This window comes from Tamandua tetradactyla, chromosome 8 (genome assembly GCF_023851605.1).
Source record: "Tamandua tetradactyla isolate mTamTet1 chromosome 8, mTamTet1.pri, whole genome shotgun sequence".
Lineage (NCBI taxonomy): Eukaryota > Metazoa > Chordata > Mammalia > Pilosa > Myrmecophagidae > Tamandua > Tamandua tetradactyla.
In genome coordinates, this window is record NC_135334.1 from 36313177 (window position 1) to 36337276 (window position 24100).

Below are 24100 nucleotides of genomic sequence, written 5' to 3' on the forward strand. Positions count from 1 at the left end.
TTTAGGACTTAACTTCCTATCTGCTATTCCCACGACATCCCCTGGTAAAGTGCATCCTAGATTCTCACTCTATGACCTTGATTATTCTCATTATATCATATCAATGAGATGATGCAATATTTGTCCTTTTGCATCTGGCTTATCTCATTGAGTATAATGTTTTTAAGGTTCATCCGTGTTGTCACGTAATCAGAACTTGCTTTCTTTATGATGCTGAATAATAGTCCATTGTTAAGTGTATACCACATTTTGTTTCTCCATTTATCATTTGATGGACAGTAGGACTACCTCCATCTTTTTGGCAATTTTGAATAATTCTGCTATGGACATTCATGTAAAAATGTCTGTTCAAGTTCCTGCTCTCAATTTTTTTGGATATATGACAGGAAGTGGGATTTCCGGGCCATATGGTAATTCTATACTTAGCTTTCAGAAGAATTGTCAAAATGTCTTCCACAGCAGCTGCACCATTTTTATATTCCTACCAGCAACGAATGAGTGTTCCTATGTCTCTACATCCTCTCCAACACTAGTCATTTTCTATTTTTTTTTTTTTAGTAGTAGTCATCCCAGTGGGTATGAGATTCTGGTTTTGATTTGCATTTCTCTGATGGCTAATGATGTTGAAATTTCATTTGTTTCTTTTGGCCATTTGTGTATCTTCTTTGAAGAGATGTCTATTCATATCTTTTGCCCATTTTTTCCCCAAACTTTTATTGAAGTGCAATGATCCAGGAAGGATCTTAGATCTTGTTGAAAGCTGCAACACCCATGGACTGCACATAATCCTCAAAAGAAGTTATCTGCTCCTCCAGCATATCTGTTTCAACCTTGTCATCTTCAACCACACATTGAATCTGAAGTTTTTAAATTCCATATCCCAATTGGAACTAGTTTAGAAGAGCCCCAGACCAAGCCATCTGCTTGAATGCTTCTGATGTACTCCTCAAATTTGGCCATATCTGTATCATCATTCCAAGGTTTCACATCTAGGAAGATGGAAGACTTGGCAAAAGTGCAGGGTTTTTGGCTTTTTTGGGCTCATACTGGGCAAGGCATTCTTCTCTTAGCCCTTTAGCTTTTTCACTTTCCTCCTCCAAAAAGGTCAATGTCGTCATCATCTTTACAATCTGTGGCTCCACTTCCAGTGGTGTCTTCCACATTAGCAGATTCACATCCATACTTGCCCAAAGCTTTTTTCACTCCTGGCAGGCTGGCTTTTTCCTTCTCATGAGATCTGACGTGATTACACCAATGTAGGGTGTGATATAAGTTGGCGGGTGGTGGGGGGAAACTGCTTCAAATACTGCCAAATCTGCTTGTGATGGCACATATCCCTTGATGTGGCTCTTGTCCACCAAGTAATGGTTGGGCACCTGGAAGCGGGTTGTGCTTTTTAGGTCTCCAAAACCACGGTGACAGCTGTATCCGGGAACTGGGCAGCAGGGGAGGGAAAAGAACACATGTAGTCCATGCCCAGTGCTGAAAGAAAAAAAGATCTTTTGCCCATTTTTAAACTGTGTTTTGTTTTCTGTTGTTAGGTTGAAGGGTTTCTTTATATATTTTGCATATTAAGCCTTTATTAGATATGTGATTCGCAAATATTTTCTCTTATTGTATTGGTTATCATTTTTACTTTCTTTTTTTTTTTTTTTGGTATTCTGTATGGCGGGGTCACATTTCATTATTTTTCCACGTGTGTATTCTGTTATTGCAGCACCATTTGTTGAATGTTTGTTTGTTTTGCTTGTTTTTTTTTTTTTTTTTTAGGAAGTGCATGGACCAGGAATCGAACCTGGGTCTCCTGCATGGCAGGCAAGAATTCTACCACTTGCATCCCCCGTCACTTTACTTTTATGATAAAATCCTTTGAGACTCAAAAGTTTTTAATTTTGTTGAGGTTCCATTTATCTATTTTTTCTTTTGTTGTTTATGCTTTGGGTATAAAGTCTAAGAAACCATTGTCTGACACAAGGTCCTGAAGCGTCTTTCCTATATTTTCTTCTAGGAGTTTGATAATTATGGCACTTAAATTTACCTTTTAAGTTGAATTGGTATACGGTGTGTCCTACTTCAGTCTTTTGCAAATGGAGATCCAGCTTTCCAAGCACCATTTGGTGAACAGACTATTATTTCCCAAATGAGTGGTCTTTGCCACCCTGCCAAAAATCATTTGGACATAATTATGAAAGTCGATTTATAGCTCTCAATACAATTCCATCGGTCTATATGCCTGTCCGTGTGCTAGTATCGTACTATTTTGATTACCATGCTTTGTAATGTTTCTTCTTGAATCAGTGTGTTAATTTGTGTCTTTCTAATAATTTGTTCATTTCATTTAGGTTTTCTAATTTATAGGTGTACAATTGTTTGTAGTATCCTCTTATGATTCTTTTTATTTCAAGGAGGTCAGTAGTAGTATCCCCCTTTTCATTTCTCCTTTCAGTTATTTGTGTTCTTTCTTTTCTTCTTCATTAGACTACCTTAAGGTTTGTCAATTTTATTGATCCTTTCAAAGAACGAACTTTTCGTTTTGATGATTCTAGTTTTTATTGTTGTTGTTTTCATTTTATTTATCTCTGTTCTAATCTTTGATAGAGCTATAATTTTCCTTCTTCTCACTGCCTTTGCTGCACCCCATAAATTTTAGTATATTGTATTTTCATTTTCATTTACCTCAAGATATTTCCTGATTTCCTCTTAAACCCATCAGTTGCTTAAGAGTACACTGTTTAAATTTTCATATATTTGTAAAGTTTCCATTTCTCCCTCTGTTATTTATTCCTAACTTCATGCTGTTGTGGTTGAAGTAGATACATCATATGATTTCAATATTTTTAAAACTTTAATGAGACTTGTTTTGTGACCTAAGCTATGGTTACTCTGGAGAATGAGCCACGTGCACCAAGAATGTGTGTTCTGTTGTCGTTGGGTGAAGGGTTCTACATATGTTTGTTAGGTCTAGTTGGTTTAGAGTTATCATTAAGTCTTGTGTTTCTTTATTAGTCATCTGTCAAAATGTTAATCTAATAATAGATATATTATTGAAAGCGGTATATTAAAGTCTCTGACTATTAATGTAAAATTGTCAATTTCTCCCTTCAAATTTGTCAGTATTTGCTTCATATATTTTGGAACTCTGCAGTTAGAAGCATATATATTTATAATTATTATATCTTCTTGTTAAATTGAGTCCTTTATCAATATGTAATTACTGCTTTTTTCCTTCAAAACTGGTTTCGACAATAAATAAAAATAAATATGATAAAAAATAGACTTAAAGTCTATTTTATCTGATATTCGTATAGACATCCCAGCTCTTTTTTGGTTATAACTTGCATTGTCTATTTTTTTTCCATCCTTTCACTTTCAACCTACCCGTGTCTTTGAATTTAAGGTGAATCTCTTGTAAAAAGTGTACAGTTCAGGCATGCTTTCTTTCTTTTTTTATTTTTAAAATTTTTATCCATTCTGGCCATTTTGGCTTTTTGGCTGAGCATTTAATCCATTTACGCATAAAGTCACTACTGGATAATGTAGGACTTTTTTCTGCCATCTTGCCATTTAATCTTTCTAGATCTTATTTTTGTTTCTCAATTCTTCCATTAATGATTTTATATGTATTTGATTTTTTTTTGTAGCATATTCAGTGCTTTCTCATTTCTATCTGGATATATTTTTCATATATTTTTCTTGTGCTTATCATGGGGTTAAAATTCAACATCCCAAATATATAGCAGTCACAGTTAGTTTTATACCAACTTAACGTCAATAACATACAGATACACTTCTCTTACACACCACTGTTCCCCCACATTTTTTGTACTTTTTACCAGTTATATCTTTGTATATTGTATGTCCAAAACCATAGATTTATCATTATGTTTTAAGCATTTGCATTTTAGCACTGTTAGGAAGCAAGAAGTGGAATTACAAGCCAAAAAATACAATACAAAAGTACTGTCATTTGTAATTGCCCAAACGGTTTCCTTCATTGGAAATCTTTATTTCTTTCTGTCCAGTGTCTTTTCCTTTCATTCTGAGCCTCCCTTTAGCACTAGGGCAGACCTCACGTTGCTGAACTCCCTCAGCTTTCGTATATCTGGGAATGTCTTATTTTTTCCCTCATTTCTTTAAGAAAATCTCTTAGACATAAAATTCTTGGTTGGTAGTTTTCTTTTGGCACTTTAAGTATTTCAACCCACTACCTTCTTGCCTCCAGGGTTTCTGATGAGAAATTGGCTCTCAATCTAATTGAGACTCCTATGTATATAACATGTTGTTTTTCTACTGTAGCTTTTAGAACTTTCTCTTTGTCATTTGATTCAACAGTGTGATTAATATATGATGGGGTGTATTTTTTTTTCACGTTTATTCTGTTTCTCTGGGCTTCTTAGTTATGCATATTCATGTCTTTTGCTAAGTTTGGGAAGTTCTCTGTCATTATTTCTTTGAATATTCTTTCTACCCCTTTCTTCCTTCTTCTGTGACTACTTGATGGTGTTCCAGAGGTCTCTTAGGCTATTTGTGCTTTTCATAAATCTTTTTTTTCTTTCTGCCACATAGCTGACTCATTCTAGTAGTCTTGTCTTCAAGTTTACTGAGTCTTTCTTCTGTCAGCTCTAATCTGCTATTGAAACCTCCTAAGAACTTTTTATTTCAGTTATTGTGGTGTTCAACTACAGTAGTTCTGTTTGGTTCCTTTTTAAAATATCTATTTTTTTTACTAAGATTTTCTTATTGCTTATTCTTCATTTTTGTTTGTTTGACATAGTTTTTTCTCTGTATTTTCCACATTTTAATTTTTTTTTTTTTTGCGTGGGCAGACACCAGGAATCGAACGCGGCATGGCAGGCAAGAACTCTGACTGCTGAGCCACCATGGCCTGCCCTTAATATTTTGAAGTGTTAAGTCTTGTTTCTATTCCCTGGGATGACTGTTCGTTGATTTTGTTACCAGCTGGTGAAATGACAGAGATTTTCTGGAGTGTCAGCCCTCCTATCAATGAAGTCTGCCCAAGGCAAACACAAATTGCAGGGTTCTCCCTGTCATTTCTGGATCTATGTCTTCTCCTGGGATTGGGGTTCTTAGTTGCTTTAGATTTCCCCATTTTAAGGAGTTTGAATGCCTCCTCTATTTCTCAGGAGACAGATCTCACTTTTCCTGGTGTTTAAAGTAGGTAATTCTTTATGCCAGGCTGTTTCAATAATTTCTTACACTGCTCTCATTGTCTTCTCAAGCTGCTTTTGCCTGGAGAGCAAATTCAGCAGTGGCTGAGCACACTGGAGTGGACTTTTCCAAGTCAGTCTTTCCCAGCAGAACGAGGCCAGAGATCCATGTTGGGGGTACAGAACTGCCCAAACTTCCCTGGGGAGGGGCTTAGCAAGTGCCCAGGAGCTTCTTCCATAGCTTCCCAAAACTGTACTTTTGTGACCTCACCAGCAAATGGAGCCCTTGAACTGTCGCCCCATAGCTGTGGGGAAACATAGTGTCTTTCTCAGCTGCCTTTGTCCAGGGCGGACAGGAACAATGGCTGCCCTTAGAGACAGGGCATCTAAAGCCTTTATCAGCAGTTGATGGTGCTCACCCCTGATCTTTTGGAAGAGGATTTTCATGTCCCCTTTTTAGGGACAGTGAGGTAGCCAGGGGCCATACCCCATGGTGGCCTGCCCCTTAAGTGAGGGATGGGTACTGGCAAACACCACGTGGAGAGAGCAATTCACTAGACTTTACTGTAATTTACCAGCCTCTTCCTCCACTTTCCCCTGGATGCTGCACAGTTTTCTATTGGACTCTGGAGTTTCAAAATAGTTGTTTCAAACAGTTCCTGACTGTTTAATAGTTGTTCTGGCAGAGAGATTTTATCCTGGAGCTCTCTTCTCTGCCATTTTCCCACAATCGTCTCCTCACACTGCAGTTTCACTTTTTATCACAACTTTATAGACTTCTTGAATCATGCGATCTGCAAAGTTATTGTTGGGGTATCAGGACTGCTTAACGGAACTGCAGCTAGCTGAGTAGCTTCTAGGTAGCCATAAAGTTAAGGCAAAGAGCAATTCCAAACCCTTTAGAACCTAGTCCCAGTGAAGAAAAAGGACCCTTGCCATCCTTTCTCCATGTTTCCAATTGTTTCAAAGATAATAAAGCAAATTCATAAAAAGGACAAAATTCCTCTCAATATCCCTGTTCAGTTATATTTTGAACACTCTTCTAACATGATTGAATTTTGGTCCAAACTTGGGTGAGTTTTCTAATTTACATTTTAAGGGATAAACTTGCAATGGTGGCTACTCTTTTACTGTTTATGCAGTAAAGCAAGACTGAATTCCAAATTATTATAGCTTATCATGCAAGGTTAAAGGTCCGATTCCTTGTTGGTTTATACAACTTAGTTCAAGAAGTTAAGAACTTTAATTGCTAAGTTCATTAAGAAGTCTGGAGTATGGGATAATCTCAAGGTATTTATTTTAGGAATAGTTCATTAGGAAACAAAGAAATTAGATTTTATGCCATTAAAGGCAGTTACAGGATTTGAAAAAAAATAATTATCTTAATAACATTTATCTCTACAGTCCAGAATATCTGAGTTTTAGGAAATTATGAAACATAAATAAGAAAATTTAATAAACCTGAAAGTGTTTCTTTTGTTGTTTCTCATGCTTATTGAAATTGGGTGTAAAGTCTAAACAATATAATTACTTATAACTTAAATGGGTAAAAGTGACCATAAAATGAGTGATGGTTTTCTTATATGACGTGCTATTTTTTAAAAAAACAATTCTTTTGTTTAAAAATAGAGTAAGAGGACTAGAGGTTATCATGATTGAAAACCAAAAAAAGGAAGTATTCAGATTTTAGATAACAAGTTCCTATTATTTTCATAGATACTGTAATAAGTTTTAAAAGAAATTCAATTGAGGAAGAACACCCAACTCAACTTCTGTGTTCACCTCAGGACTCAAGTTTGATCACTTGAGAAGGTGAAGCAAACTGGAAGGCTTGTTCTGACCCTTTGCTTGTAAGATATAAGAAACATCATACTCTAACATTTGGGGATCTTATATTTTAACTTAATTTGGTTTCCATAGTTTAAATGATTCAGTAAATCAAGTTGTTGTATCAAACCCTAACCTCACAAATATTCCACAAAGACTTTTGGATGTATTTATGTAAGTACTATGCATTTATTGCATAATGAGGCATTTCTCAGCTCCTTGTTTTCACAGCTTACTGTTCTGATTTTTCAAGCCATTTGAGGGCTCAGATTCAATTTTTACATAGTGAATAATCTAGTTCAATTAATTTTAATTTTACTCCACTAAGAAACAAATTGAAGAAGCTTAGAGCTCAGATCTAAGATCTTGGCTTTCAGTTTTGATGCTGAATCTATCAAATTCTAACACTTGTTAAGAAAATATAAAGAAACAGGATTTAGAAGTTATGTTCTTTGAGCTACTCATGAATTTACATTTAAATATTAAAGGAATTTAAATATGTTTTTCTCTCATGGCCCTTAAAATTATACCATTTTCAACCTTTGGTTTCCATACTGTGTTTTTCTATGAAACGCAAGAGCTCCTTAGGAGGACCTGGGTGGCTTTAGCTGAAAGTCTTTGGGGGGACAGCACAGAGTGGGAAGGGCTGGGCCCCTTGTGCCCACATCGCTTTTTCCCATGCCTTAAAATAAAACAAAACCAACAACTCTTCTGTTTTCATCTATTTCACAAATTGAGTATCTGCCTATGCTAAATTTTATGGGTAAAAACTATTTTACTACTATAAAAAGTTCAAAAATAATTCATGTACTATTAACAAAGTCCCTCTACTGATTTTGCCTTCCGTACTTTTTTCATTTTAATCGTTATGAATTCCCACTATTTTGGTGCTTACTACACTATTATTTTATTCATCTTCTGTTCTCATTCATTAAAATTGTCATAAATATCTTTCTTCTCTCTTACTTTTCATAGAATATGTTATTACGTATCTATTTTTATATACTTATTTTGAAACTATAGTAAGTCTCTGACTGATAATTTTGCTTGTGTACATACCCTCTCATCACGTTTTGCTTTTTCCAGTTCGATTACTATTCTTTTGAACACCTTTTTTTTTTTTTTGGCCTATTTAATCTAGCTCATAAGGCTGGTGGGTGAGGATCACTGGGTTTGCTGAACATGAAAACAGATTGTCAATGAAATGTTTGAAATGTTCAATGTTAATATCTTAGTGTGATCCCCTGGACAATAATATATTTGGTACAATAGATTCAAATTTAAAATATAATTTTCCATATTTAATATTATAATTTCCTTTTTTAGCTCTGCAAACACTCTTTGGGCTATAATCTATGAAATTTATTGTTGCTCACAATACAAATAGTCACTCAAATGATGTAATTTCTTAAACTATATAATATATACATAAACTAATCAGAGTAAACTGAGTATCAGTGTAAACTAAACTGAATATCAGTGTAATCAACATACATAATAGGGAAATAAACTAAATGTTAATGCTTTCATATAAAATGGCCAAATACAGTAAACAAGAATTAATGCTTAGTCACTAAATAGATATTAATGATGATATATATCTATTTGGGATACAAACACTAATCAGGGTAAGATTTTTCAATGAAATAATCCTATCACATTTAGGTCTATATTCTAGATTCTGCTTCATTAATGAGATCACTTGGATTATGTAATATGTAAATAAAAAATGTAAACACATGGTAATAACCCATTCATCTTTTACTTGATGGTGTCAATTAATTAAATGTCTTTTTCTCAGGTGGTCACTAAGTTTTATTTCAGATGCTACATTCCTGATGCCAAGCCAAGTCAAACTGTTTATGAAAATGTAAAGCCCTATATTGCATACACATCAAGTGACATAGTTTTAGCTCATTGTTTCTTAAGTGGTAGGCCATAAATTCCAGTGAAGTGCTGATTTTTATGCTATCACTGCACCACAGATGGAAAGAACACTTACCGTTGCTCTATTGTCCTTTTTCCTATGTATCTCAACTTTGCTTTAAAGGCTTCCTCTAACTGCTTTTAAACAAGCTCAACTCTATCCCATTTTATAAGGACAGAACTTCTTTGGCCACATATTTCTTATCTCTTTCTACTGTTTCATCCTCACCTTTATGGAAGGAGTTTTCTACTCTATTTTCAAGTCATCTTACTCTGCCACCTAGCTCCAGCCTCCCAAACAACTCAATTTCTACTCACAAACTACTTTTTTTTTTTTAGGTGCATGGTTGGGGAATCAAACCCGGATCTCCCACATGGAAGGCGAGCATTCTACCACTGAACTACCCGTGCACCCACAAACTACATTTTAAATCTTAAATTTTCACTCTCTCATACAGGAATCCTCTGCAGTGCTTGACATCTGGGGGCACCTCTCAAAATGCTCCCTTGTGTTGATTTTCTAATATCACACTCTCCACTTCCTCTCATCTCTCTGGGTATTTCCTAGTGTCTTTGAAGAATTCTTTTCCAAAGACTTGGTATACCTTTTAATTTCCTCTCCCCACTTGCTCTTTCACTCTAAATACATTTCTTAGGCGAATGCATTCAATTCTCGGCTTTAATTAGATGGACCTATGAAATCATGGCTCCACAAACTGTACCATCTCAGTCAAATCGTTTTCTTGAATTCGAGATCTCTGTATCTAATTGCCTTTCACCACTTCTGTGGCACGGTATATTTTCCAAATGCGGTTACAATGGTATTTCCTTCTCATACTATCTTGCAGAAAGTTGCTACTCCCCCACTAAGAGGTGAAGTCTGACCAATGCACCTCAGCGCCAGCAGCCAGCAGAGCTCTATGGAGGTGGCGGTGGGTACCGGGCGTAGCTGCAGCAGCAACTCCTCTGAGCTAAGAGCTTGGAGCCGTCCCCAACTCTTCCTCCCCTTTCCCTTCCCCCTTTTGGTTTTCCACCCCCCTTTCCCTTCCTTTCCCTGTCCCAGATGACCGGATCCTGAGGGAGGCAGCTGCAATGGCTGCTGCTGAGATCCCTGTGAAGTTTTATTGTTTTTCCCATCCCTTCACCTCCTCACCCATCCATTAATATTATTTTTTTGAAGATTCTTTTTGTTAAGCTGCCAAAGTGGAGAGTGCAGTTTCAGAAGGGGTTGCTTCTATTTTCAGTGCTTCTTGGGTGGAAAAGGAAGTAGAGTGCACCTTAGCACCATCCCAAGACTGCTGGCAACAGCGAGTTCCTAGGGGAAAACCCCAGGACAAAACGCTCAGAAATGGATTCCTGCAGGAAGCACTAGATGAGATGACAACTCAGCAGCAAACAACTCCAAAAACAAAAAAGAACATGATGCAATCTTTAGGAAAGGAAGAGGCATGCTAAATAAGCTTCCTCCTGAAAAGTATGACAAACTATGCCTTGAGCTCTTCGATGTGGGTGTAGAGTCTTAAACTCATCCTCGAAGGGGTCATACTGCTGATTGTGGACAAAGACCTAGAAGAACCAAAGTATAACTCACTGTATGCTTAGCTATGACTGCAATTGGGAGAAGATGCACCAAACATTGATGGCCGAGTAGCAGAGGGTCAACCAGGACAGAAGCAAAGCACAATATTCAGGTATCTCCCAATTTCCAAATTACAAGATGAATTTGAAAGCCGAACCAGAAATATCAATGTCAATGATAAGCAAGAAAAATCTCCTCCTCCAGAGGAGAAGGAACAGAGTGCTATTCCTAAAATCAAGATGCTGGGGAACAAATTCATTGGAGAACTTGGCAAGCTTGATCTTATTCATGAATCTATCCTTCATAAATGCATCAAAGTACTTTTGGAAAAGAAGAGAGTCCAACTCAAAGATATGGGAGAGGATCTGGAGTGTGTCTGTCAGATAATGAGGACAGTGGGACCTATATTAGATCATAAATGAGCTAAGTCCTGAATGGATCGGTACTTTACCCGAGTTTGCCCCTTCATGAAGGAATTGCCAGCAAGGATTCTATTTTTGATGTAGGATACCATAGAGTTGTGAGAACACCACTGGGTGCCTCGCAAGGCTTTTCTTGATAATAGGCCAAAGACGATCAATCAAATACATCAAGATGCAGTAAAAGATTTAGGAGTGTTTATTCCTGCTTCTATGGCTCAAGGGATGAGAAGTGACTTTTTTCTGGAGGGACCATTTATGCCACCCAGGATGAAATGGACAGGGACGCACTTGGAGAACTTGCTGATATGTTGGGACAAATGCCAGGAAGTGGAATTGGTACTGGTCCAGCAGTTATCCAGGATAGATTTTCACCCACCATCATTCAAATCAACTCTTCAATGGCCATAGGGGACACGTTATGCCTCCCACACAATCGCAGTTTAGGAAGATCAGAGGCAAGTTTATGAAAACTCAGGAGCTAAGCTGCTCTACCAAAACCAGAGCCAGGTACTCTTATCCCAGCTGCAAGGACCATAGAAGGATAATGCCACCTTGGTTTTCTAAGAAAGGACAGCTTAATGCAGATGAGATTAGCCTGAGGCCTGATTAGTCTCTCCTAAAGAATAAAAAGCAAGTGCCAAAGCTTCAGCCCAGATAATTATGATTCCTTCTAGTGCACAGCCACCATACATTCAAACAACACCTCTGGGACAGACATATCAGCTTGGTCTCAAAACTAATCCACCACTTATCTAGGAAAAGCCTGCCAAGACCAGCAAAAAGCCACTACCTTCAAAGAAAGAACAGCTGAAATTAATTGAAAAGGTTGCAATTGAATATCTGAATAGTGGAAATGCAAATGAGTAAGAGAAATGAGGGCTCCTGAACACTTTCTTCCTGAGATGTTGAGCAAACTAATCATCCTGCAACTAGATAGAAGTGATGAAGATAAAGAAAAAGCAAGTTATCTGATCAGTTTACTCAAATATGAAAGTATAGCCACTAGCAACAACTTCATATAGGCTTTTCAGAATGTAGTGGGCCAGTGCCCTAAACTGGAGGTTGACATCCCCTCGGTGAAATCATATTTAGCACAGTTTGCAGCTGATGCCATCATTTCAGAGCCGTTGAGCATTTCACAACTAGCTCAACCACTGGAAAGTGGCACCCATTTTCCTCTCTTCTTACTTTGCTGTCAGCAACTAGCTGAGTTATAAAATTGGGAATGGTTAACAGAATTTTTTCAACAAAGGAAGGTCAACATGAAGAAAATGCTCCCAGAAATTGATCAGAATAAGGACCACATGTCCGAAAGTTTGGAAGGAAAGGGGCTGAGTTTCTTACTCCCACTCCTAAAACTAGAGAATGAACTGTTGAAGCAAATCAAGTTGGATCCATCCCTTCAAACCATTTAAAAATGGATTAAAGATAACATCTCTCCCAAACTTCGTGTAGATAAAGGATTTATGATCATTCTGATGACCAGTTTCTTTATTTCTAGTAAAAGTAAACTCACCCAGTGATGAAAGAGATTCTTCCCCTGTTCGTTCCAAAGAATAATTAGAGTAGGAAAAACAATTGATTCTTTCCTTCACGCCAGCAAAGCAGAAATTCCGTCCTGATCATGTTGATCTACAAGTCAGTGCTCTCTATGCTCTTCAAATGCACTGCTGCAATAGCTATTCCCCAAAGGCATGTTGTTTTGTTCACTTGTATGACATGGAGATTATTGAAGAAGAGGTTTTCTTGGAAGAAAGATATAATCCTAGAGTTTCAAAGCAAAGGCAAGGTTTGGTTCCAGGTGAATCAGTGGCTAACCTGGTGTGCTGGTTTGAAAGGAAGCATGTCCCCTAAGAAAAGCCATGTTTTAATCTAAATCCCATTTCATAAAGGCAGAATAATCCCTATTCAATGCTGTATGTTTGAATCTGTAATCAAACCATCTCCCTGGAGATGTGATTTAATCATGAGTGGTTGTTAAACTGGATTAGGTGACGACATGTCTCCACCCATCTGGTAGGTCTTGAGAAGTTTCTGGAGTCCTATAAAAGAGGAAACATTTTGGAGAATGAAGGAGATTCGGAGAGGGCAGAGAATGCTGCAGCACCAGGAAGCAGAGTCCACGAATCAGCGACCTTTGAAGATGAAGAAGGAAAACGCCTCCCGGGGAGCTTCATGAAACCGGAAACTAGGAAAGAAAGCTAGCAGATGACACCGTGTTTGCCATGTGCTCTTCCAGATGAGAGAGAAGCCCTGTGTTCGCCATGTGTCTTCTCGCTTGAGAGAGAAACCCTGAACTTCATTGGCTTTCTTGAACCAAGGTATCTTTCCCTGGATGGATACCTTTGAGGAACATTTCCATAAACTTGTTTTAAGTGGGACATTTTCTCAGCCTTAGAACTATAACTTAGAACTTATTAAATTCCCCTTTTTAAAAGCCATTCCGTTTCTGGTATATTGCATTCTAGCAGCTAGCAAACTAGAATACCTGGCTAGAAACTGCTGAAGAAGAATTGGAGGAAGAAGCCGAGCAAAAAATCAGCCAAAGCCTTAAATTGTGCAAATCATACTGCTGCTATGATATAATTGCATTTGACCTAACCACTGCAAAAATTCATTGCACTGTAATGTTTTCATATATTTAAAGCAGAAGCATGTCAATAGGATTTCCTTCTGCATAAGTTTTTTTTTTTTTGTAGTGTAATGTCTTTATCACAACCTACCATCAAATATTTTAGGAATACCTTTAATGTTTAGCATGCAATAATTACATCATAAGTTCTTGATCAGAGGCAGTCTATTGCAAGGACCTTCTTTGTTGCTAGTTATCATAGGCTTTTTTAGTTAGAAAGCTGAATAGCAACACTGAATACTGTAGAAATGCACTTTGCTCAGTAATACTTGAGTTGTTGTAGTATTTGATTATCCATTTGGTTGTTACAGAAAAATTCTTAATTGTAATTGATGGTTGTTGCTGTAATAGTGTATTGCCTGTATTTCTACATCTAGTAATGGGTTCTATGTGCTAGATTTTAATATCCTTGAGCCTGGGTAAGTGCACAAGTCTTTTTAAAAGAAACATGGTTTACTTGCACAAAACTGATCAGCTTCAAGAGATTGTTAATGCCCTAGAAGTGGTTATTGTGTGTGTAAAACAAATGCTGAGAATTTGAATTGGTCTCTCTTATTATAGCACTAAAATTAAGTCTACTTAATTTATCAAGTCATGTTTATGCCCTGATTTTATATACTTGTACCTATCAATAAGCATTGTGATACTTGATGTAAAAAAAAGTGTTATCTGTGGTCTATGAACTTGAACTTGGGCTGACCTTTGTGACTATTGCAACTATTAAAGTTTGGCAGAAGTTATTTATATGTGACTGTTGAGACTATGGCTCCCTCTTGGAACACAAAGAGTCCATGTAAGGAAGTCGATGTGACATGAACAGTCCCATGTGTAAAGGAACCAAGACTCCTTATTCTGAGCCCCAGCTAAATTCCAAGCAGACCGACAGAACCAGCTGTAGATACTCTTCAAAGGGGATACTCTGATCCTCATTTAAACTGCTACAGCTGATTCTGTATGGAATACAGAGACAAAGACTCACCTCAGTTGTAAAATCATGAGCAAAATAAATGATCAATGTTAGTTTAAGCCTCTAAATTTGGGTTAATATGCAAGAATAACTAACTATAACAATCTCTGTACAGTACCTGGGACTGTTCCTACACATAATATGCTTTCAACAAATGTTTTGTAAATGAACTAATTCTTTCACCACAACCTTTTGGTGTATTTCTAGTTAATCATGAGGATAAATGACTAGAAAGGAAATTATGAAGTAAAAGTGTATGTATTTTTATGAAAGCTTTTGGTGATACTACTACAGGGCTCTCCAGAAGAGCCCAATAAAAGGCACCACCATCTACCAAAATGCTCTTACTTTTCATCTTTCTTTTGTGCCACATCTGTGCTGGTTTGAAAGAATTATGTACCCTAGAAAAGCCATGCTTTAATCCTTATCTAATCTTGTGGGAGCAATTGTTTCTTTTAATCCCTATTCAATAATGTAGGCTGGAATCTCAAGTGGATTGTCTCCATAGAGATGTGACTCACCCAATTGTGGGTATTAACCTTGGATTAGAGGGAGATGTGACTCCATCCATTCCAGGTGGGTCTTGATTAGTTTACTGGAATCCTTTAAAAGAGGAAATATTTGGAAGAGAGCCACGGCAGAGCCATGAGAACCACGACAGTCCACACAGCCAGAGACCTTTGGAGATGAAGGAAAACATCCCCGGGGAGCTTCATGAAAGAAGCCTGGAGAGAAAGCTAGCAGACACCGCCATGTTCACCATGCACCTCTCCAGTTGAGGGAGAAACCCTGAACTTCATCAGCCGTTCTTAAGTGAAAGTAACCTCTTGTTGGTGCCTTAATTTGGACATTTTTTATAGACTTACTTTAATTGGGACATTTTCACAGCCTTAGAATTATAAATTTGCAACATAATAAATTCCCCTTTTTAAAAGCCATTCTGTTTCTGGTATATCGCATTCTGGCAGCTAGCAAACTTGGACAACATTCAAGTGTTTAATATATCCTGAAAGTTCTACCTCTAAAATATCTAAAATATTATCTGAATCCATTCACTTAATGCTGCTATTATCTTACCCACTCTGATGCAAAATTTTCCTAACAATACTTACTACTTTCAATTTTCCTTCTCCCAAAACAGTCTCCATTCAGTAGAGAATATAAGATAGCATCCCGTCCCCACCTAAAATTCCAGTGGATTTTCATCATATTTAGAACAGCATCCATGTGGCCTAAAAAAGCCCTAATGGGTTCTCCTCTACCAAACTCATCTACCACTGTCGCCCTCTATCACTAAACTCAGCCAAACTTTCCCATTTTCTGCTATTTGAACACACTTTTTAAATACCACTTTAGAGTCTTTGCAGTAACCCTCTGTCTTGTCTAGTATGGTTACTTCTCACCCTTAACATCTCATCTCAAATTTCACCTGCTCAGAGAGGCTTTCCCTGACTTCTCCATGCAAAGAGACATTAACAGCTCCATTCACTCTCTACCACATTATCCTGTTTTATTTTCTTCATATCCCTTACCACTAGTTGAAATTATCCTATTTGATTGCTTGTTTATTATCTCTATTCTTTAGGAGATTACAAGTACCACAAGAGGAGGCAGCTTGGCTGTCTTGTTCACTGATGTATCCCCAGGCCATAGAATTGCTCCATTAATATTCATTGAATGAATTAAATTAAGCATTCTGCTACATGAAATAAGGAAGGAAGAGAAACTAGGAGGGTATAGAACAACTGGCTGAAAGCCACAAAAGTCCACTTTCAGATCGTTGTGTTGACTCTGGCAGTTGAAAGTTTCCATTTCACAGTGAGTCTAGGTCTCTATGTGCTTTCTCCTACCTCTTTTGAGAGTGTATCAGCTCCCAATGGTTTTCTAATTAAAGCTCACTATTTGAAAACTCCCAGCTACTATGACATAGAAATGCAATGATTCCTTATGAGGAAGCTAGTTATAATCATAACCATATATTAAAGCTTTAGCAATATAAACTCAGGTAATGAAATGATCTTCTCCCTCACATTTAACAAAAATAAAAAAAAAACACGATTCTAAAGTATTATGTGTTTTTATCAGGGTGGCATTATATTGTCACTTTTGTACATTTAACTTTCTCTAGCTAGCATACAATGAGGCTATAAATTCATTCAACTGCATAAAGTCTGGAGATGCATGTGAAATGCTATTGATTATTGATTCTAGGTCCTGGAGCCTTTCCCTTCCCCTTTCTCTCTAGCCCGCCCCAGCCCTAGCCCCTAGGTTGGACTGTCCTGATTGCTGTTTTCTACTCTTCAACTGCTTAATTTCTACCTGTTAATGATCAAAATCTTGATAATTATCTTTCTTTTTCAAAGAAATCTTACTACCCATCTGGATTTTTAAAATCATTTGCCTTAAAACACTTAGACTTTAACTTTATGAATTGTCAGCATTATTTAAGCATCTTTCTTCCTCTAATTATTTGATGTTAAAATGATAAGGTCCTCATGCTTAGATTTGAAAAGGCTCAATCAAATGGTAGATATAGCATGCTGGGCTAGAATTCATTAATTCATGCCCTTCGGGCATTATCATGGGTTATTAATATGTAAAAGAGAATTTTCTTATAATTCTAAGTGATGGTTAGCTACAGCACATAAAGTTACTAAAGCTAATCACCATAAATGATGCGTTCAAATGCAAATTCCATGAAAATATTTCACTTTAATTATACTACAATTTAGCACTTTGACTTCTCAGTTGTCTCCTCTGATGCTGCTTCTGGACAACGCCATCATGATCACAATGAGATGTAATCATAGGCTGCGCCTGCACAGTGCTGCACATGCTTCCCTTTGGTTTTATGACATCTCAGCTAGAAAGCACATTTCAGTTCTAAATTAAACTAATTGAGAGCTCAGTAAAAATATACAGGCTTGTTTGCACATTTCTTTCCCCAGTCAGGCCATCATAATGGAAACACATGGTTCATTTTGCTTCCAAGGCCTATAAAGAAAGAGGCAGAAGGCTATTTGCAATGCTCAGCACAAGGAGCAAGAGTCCATTCAGTATAAAGATGGTTTTCTTGGCATAATCTGGGCGCTGAAAATATATCCTTCTTTTATATTCCTAATATACAACAATGACTTCAACATATGAATCTTTGGAAGGAAGGAAGGTGAGATGAGAAGAAGAAACCAATTTCTAAAAGCAACGAAATCATGACAGATGAGTTTAGTTCTTTACATATTAACTTCCAATCATGAAGAAATAAAATGTTACCAGTAATTTATTGTTTAGTAGTCAAGCATTTGGCATGTATTTGTACCTTTAAATGACTTCTTCATGAAAACAGTTGACATATCATCTATATTTTACACTATAAAACTGAGTTGCATAACTGCAGTACGATTTTTTTATGCTAGAGAAACAGTTTCTCAAGGGCCTAAATAATATATTGAAAGCTTTTCCTCAGCAGAGGAGATGCAGCTGTCTTCTTGAAAAGCATTTAAATACATGGGAGAAGTTGATAACCTAAATTAAAAATTGAATGGAATAATATTTGTGCAGATATTTGAGTAACTTTTAGAAACAATTGTTCTCATGAATAATTAGCCTTTCTGAATGACTGGGGTGTCATCACTTATTTTGGATACAGAATTTGAAACATTTGTTTAATGTCTGTTTGCATCAATAGACATAACTCTATGGCAGCAAGGACTCTGCCTGCTTTTGAAATCACTTTTATTCTGACATCTGCATGATGTTTGGCATATAATTGGTGGTCAATAAATATTGTGAATGAATGGCTGTATGAATGGAGGCAAAGAAGAGGTCATGTGTGAAGTGGAAGCAAATCTTATATATTAATTAATACCACAATGCATTTCAGATGATTCTAATTACTGAAGTTAATTTACATGCAACTTGTTTGGAGTTCACAGCTTAATCTTGAGCCCTGCTATAATAAAGTACCACAGACTGGGTGGCTGAATACAACAGAAAATTGTTATCTCACAGTTAGGGAGGGTATAGGTCAGAAATCTGTAAGTGTTGGGAGGGCCATGCTTCCTCTGAAGTCCGCAGGATTCTGGCAGTGGTTTGCCAGCAATCTATGGCATTCATTGGCTTTTGCATAACTCAGTCTCTGCCTCTGTTACATGGTCATTTCTCTCTCTCTCTGTCTCCAAATTTTCTCTCCTTATAAGGACATCAGTCATGTTGGATTAGAACTCACCCTAATCCAGTTTGTCCTCATTTTAACTAATACCATCTTCAAAGATCCTATACCCAGATAGGATCACATTCAAGAGACCGAGGGTTAGGGCTTGAATATATCCTTTTTGGAGACACATTTCAATCCATACCATACATGTTTTCTTTTCCTTATTGGAGAAGTTGTGGCTTTACAGAAAAATCATGCATAAAATACAGATTCCCATTTATCACCCTATTATTAACACGTTGCATGGGTATGGAACATTTGTTACAACTGATGATAGCACATTTTTATAGTTGTACTTTTAACTATAGTCCATGGTTTAACTTAGGGTTCACTGTTGTGTAATATAGTCCATGAATCTTTTAAAAGTTTTGATTTGTTATCATTTATGCAAATCTAACATTTCAATCACTTTTAGATATATATTTTACATATGCCATACACTTTAAATGGGAGTGCCTGCTCTGTGCTTTAAAAGGCCAAGAATACCCACCTATCCAAATGCACTAATGCAATGTCCTGAGCATGAGAGGGAGCCATCCAGGAAGCTAATTAACATTTATTATGTACCTACTGTGTGTCAGACTCTGTAATAGTAGTTTTATATTCATTATCTCATTAAAACATAATGGCAGCCCTACAGTATTATTGTCCTTATTTTTTTTTAAATGATAGAATTTGGTAAAGTTAAGTAATTTGCATTTTTGACTTAATGGTAAAATCTAAAATGGTGAAACAGTGATTTTTCTCCAGGTATGGTTCTAAAGTTCATGCTCAGTCCACAGTACCACTTGAAAAGAAAATCACTGGCTAAGCACTTCTTCCATCCTTCCCTGCTGAAGGGCTTTTTGCCATTATACCTTTATTGCTACTGGAAGAGGCACTGTAAGAAAACTTACACTTCATGGAAACAGAAGTAGGTCTTAAGGGATTACGGGAAATTGGTTCCTTGTTAAAAAGCCACTTCTTAAAGCAAATCAAGTTTTAGCTGTCACCTTAAAAAGGACAAATATATTTACAGCAGACAAATGAAATTGCAGTATCCAGTATTTCAAGACTTTTAAAAAATTTTATAATTATACCTTTATAAAACACACTGCACAAAATCCTGGAGGAGAATTTACAACTAATCATAGCTGGATGGAAATACTAAATAAACATTTGCATGTTTTAGCATCTTCATATATAAAAATATACACCAAAAGATTTCTAACACTTTTAGAATATATTAGAAACACTAGTCAGATGTTAGGAAAGATCATAAAATGGATGATTTATTCGTGTGCTTTGATATATTATTTTACCTGGATTTATATTCAAGAACAATTATCAAACATATGGGGCTGTATACTAAGAAGGAACATGCAAAACAAAAATAGTCACTGTAGTTACCTTGTCATTCAGAGTATTATTTTTAAAAGCAGCAATTTTCTGAATTCTCAGAATCATTTACAGAGTTTTAAAACTTACATAAATTTTAATTTTTAAAGTTCTTTACTGCTTTCATCTAAATTCCTAGTATATTATAGAACAGAAGGATGTTTTATTAAAAAAAAACAAAAAACCTACTTCATTCCCCTTGATAATTCAAGTTTATATGATTTGATTTATAATTCAAAGAGTACTATTAATATTTTGTTCTGCTGTCTTTGTGTGTGTTCTGAGTGTACTGCACGTGATGAAAACAGAAAACACTTTTGGGGTTTGGAAACAGAATATGCTGTGTTGTAAGTATCACTCTAATCATATTCTGAAACGCATTAAAGTATCAAATATATATATTTTCTTGCTTTTATTCTAAATTACATTTTTCTAATTTTCTAATAACTTTTTTATTGCTTACAATCAACTAATTGTACATGACCAAAAGAGTTAGACCTTGTCTTAGAACATAGATTTTCAGAAAAAAAAAATACATCTATTTCCTAGTTAATAAAGTAAAGATCAGTTTAATCATCCTACTTAAATTAAAAGGAATTATGCAATAAAAATTCATTATATATTACAAAGTAACTTCTATCAGGTGTTGAAGAGATCAACAGACAGGTATATATTTATTATATCATATACTGTTCAAGGAGGATTCTGAACTTTTTCCAAAATAACTTGATCATTTAGCATGCTGCACCAGAAAAGACATGCAATAACAATACCAACAATTTCCTGAGCAAATAACTATGAACATTTCAAATATATCAGTTTGGGAATCTATCAAGCCATACTTTTGTCGAGCTGTAGAATTGATGACTATTCTTTCAACATGAGCCTTCAACCACTGGAGCGACCACCTGACCTTAACTTCCTCTAACTGAAGACTGCAAAATCAAGGCCAGGTAGGTAATGTAGATGGGTGAAGCAGGCCAGATGAAGGTGGTGAAGTGAGTAAGGAGTACTTGCCCACCTAAAGGGGCCAGTCACTCAGCATCTATAGCTGATTGTTGCCAAGAGGTTTTAATGACCCAATGAGGTGGAGAATACCGAATTTTTGACAGTCTCTTTACATCTGATTTGTTTGTGTGTGTGAGCATTCTTGCTAATTTTTAAATGTTGGCCACCAGTGAAAAATTTATTTTAGAGTGGACCAAGACAGACTATATCTGTGAGCAGCAAATTGCCAAGAACTGAGTTTTTTGGGACTATGTCTCCCCATTTTTGATTCAGGTTTGACAATATATTGGCAAGTTAAATTTTCTCACATCCACGGTGTTCATTTTAACTTGGTGCTCCTAAACTTGGGTGGACTATTGTCAGTATTAAACATCTATATGAGTGTTCAACTATACATCCTTTCAATGCCAAGTAGAAAATATTTTTCCTGGATTATGTAATTTTGTATCTGGAAGAGACCTTGGAGAGTATCTAGATCAGTTTATCTCCTTTTACAGAGGAGAGCGAAGCCTACGATGTGAAGTCACGTGCACACAGCCTCCAGACAGTGCCAAACGAAAGTAAGTATCCTTAGCCTAGACAAAATTCAATAAGAAGAACAATTCAACAAAATCCTACTTATAAATTAATAGATAATTGAAATTTATAGAGTATTTTGCTACTGGAAGTAGATCTGTGAGCAATAAGAGCATACACTATCTTGTGTTCTCTTATTTCAACTACATTTTATGAAATTTTTTAGATCAGATTGTATGACAAAAAATTCTGTAGATTTTCATGATGGGACTGAACATATAATTAATCAGTGGTGCTTCCTGCTATATAAATCATACTCCTTTTTATTCTGATAAAGACAACTGAGTTGCTTGTTTCTCCTATTCTCTTACAGGTAAACAGATACATAAGTCATAGTCTGTTCTATAGAGTCATTAGACAGATATTTGTTTTTTAAAATTAATTCTTTTCTGATTTAATGCTCACCGACCTCATAGGAGTAAAGTTGCTAAGGATTTAATACAAAAACTAAACATGTTGAAAAATATTTCATGTATCTGAGGAACGATTTATTAACTCAGTACATATTTCCTAATTGCCGATTATGTTTCAGGCACTAGGTTAAGGATTAAAAATATAAAAATGAGTAAAATATATTCCAAAGCTTTGAGAATATGCAAAATTAGAGTTTCATGTGATTGTGTTTAAATCTATCCAGAGAAGAATAACTATTCACTCAATGATATTTACTGAGCATTTACCCTGAGTTCAACACTCTCTTAGGATCTAGGAGTCATGGCAGAAAAGAATTCACTTTTCTTTTGTGCATCACTTATGATTCCCCACTCTTGGATGGAAAAGTAATGACAAGTGAAATATGTGCTCATAAAAGGGGAGGGGAGTATAGGGTGCTATAAGAACATATATTTAATTTAAATGATAGCCAGGAATAAATCAATTGCAAAGCAGGGAAACACTTTTTGGGTTGTAAATGAAAAATGCTAAGAGCTATAAAGAAATTGAACAACGACCTTTTTTGTTTGGCCTTTAGAGAGGGAGAGCAAAAGTGAGTGATACGGTTGAAGAGGAAGCAAGAAGTCAGGTTTTTGAAAACAATGCAAGGAACAGTGTAAACTTTGGACTTCATCCTAAAGACAGTGGGAAACCACTGGCCTTTTCTGAGGCAGGAGAGTGGAATAATCTGAAATGTGTTTTAGAATGCTGGCTACCACATGGGAAATTAATTAAACAGGGCTACTAATGAATCCTAGGAAACTATGGCCGGTATTGCAGTAGTCCAGGCAAAAGTTGACGATAGTTTAGAATCTGCAGATTGTGAAGGTGGAGAGAACACATGAACTCAAGGCATACTTAAGTGGAATAACAGGCTGCAGTGATAATGACACATAAGGATTAGGCAAAGTGCATGCCTCATTTTCTGGCTAAAGCAAACGGGTGAATGCTAATGCATTCACCATTCGTGTAGGTAGGGTTAGCTGTTGGAAGTTTAGTGAGTCCAGTTCTGCACATACTGACTTTGAGATGGCTGGATGAAATTCAAGGGGAAATGCCAATTAGCACTTGGGTACATCAACTTAAATTTGGAGATAGAGATTTTGGAAATAAAACAAATGGCCACTGAATATATGGGGTAGAAGCAAACATTTAGGAAAAATGTATAAAGTGAAAAGTGAACCTGTGATAAAACTCTGAAGCCAATCAGCATTAAAAAACCAGATAGAGGTGCTAGCAAATTAGCCTTAGCAGGAAGGAAAGAGAAAACCAGCAGTGTGAGATCATTGAATCCAATAGAACAGTGTTTCAAAACAGAAAGGGAATCCTTAGTATCAGATGCTGCTGGGGCTGGGGAGGGGGATGGGGTCAAGCAGAATAAGAATAGAAGCTACTGGAAACTAAAGAAAAACAAGGAATGAAAACAAATCCTTAAGGATACAAAGGATATACCAAATCCATATTATGTGGAAATCTATTAATGTCCATTGGCATATAAATGAGTTTCAAATATCCTTCTCACTTCTATCTACCCACATGCATATATTAATAGAGTATCTTACCCAAAATGCTGTTTTATCAAATAGCATGATAGAGAAAACATTACTAGTTATAAGTATTTTCATAAACTTTGGTAATTTAATGGTTATGAAGTAGAAGTTTATGCTTCATAACTCTTTCAGATTAACAATGGTGCCTTAAGGTACATAAAATATCTGTCAAAGATTCTTTGCAGATGAACTTAATTTTCTCAGAGATTTTGATAGAGGTACAGGAAAAGGATATGATATGATCATATTGCATATACAAAGGATTTGGGTATTTTGGCATATCAGACGAGGTAACTGATGTAAAAGCAATGTGTAAACTATAAAGTGCTATGCAATTAATAGTAAGAGTGCAATGTGTGAATACAATCACATGAAGTAATGTATGTTGAGCCTTTCTGGCTGCCTGACATCTGTCATGCCCCC

At 36.3% G+C, this 24100-nt stretch overlaps 1 protein-coding gene and 2 pseudogenes across 4 annotated transcripts in view; 1 reads left to right on the forward strand and 2 right to left on the reverse strand.

The window, feature by feature from the left end:
* Window positions 1–24100, reverse strand: part of GRIA4 (glutamate ionotropic receptor AMPA type subunit 4) — a 393417-nt gene that overhangs the window by 254084 nt on the left and 115233 nt on the right. The gene's annotated exons all lie outside the window — the stretch shown is intronic.
* Window positions 744–3556, reverse strand: LOC143643852 (elongation factor 1-beta pseudogene; annotated as a pseudogene).
* On the forward strand, window positions 9625–12798 carry LOC143643853 (eukaryotic translation initiation factor 4 gamma 2 pseudogene; annotated as a pseudogene).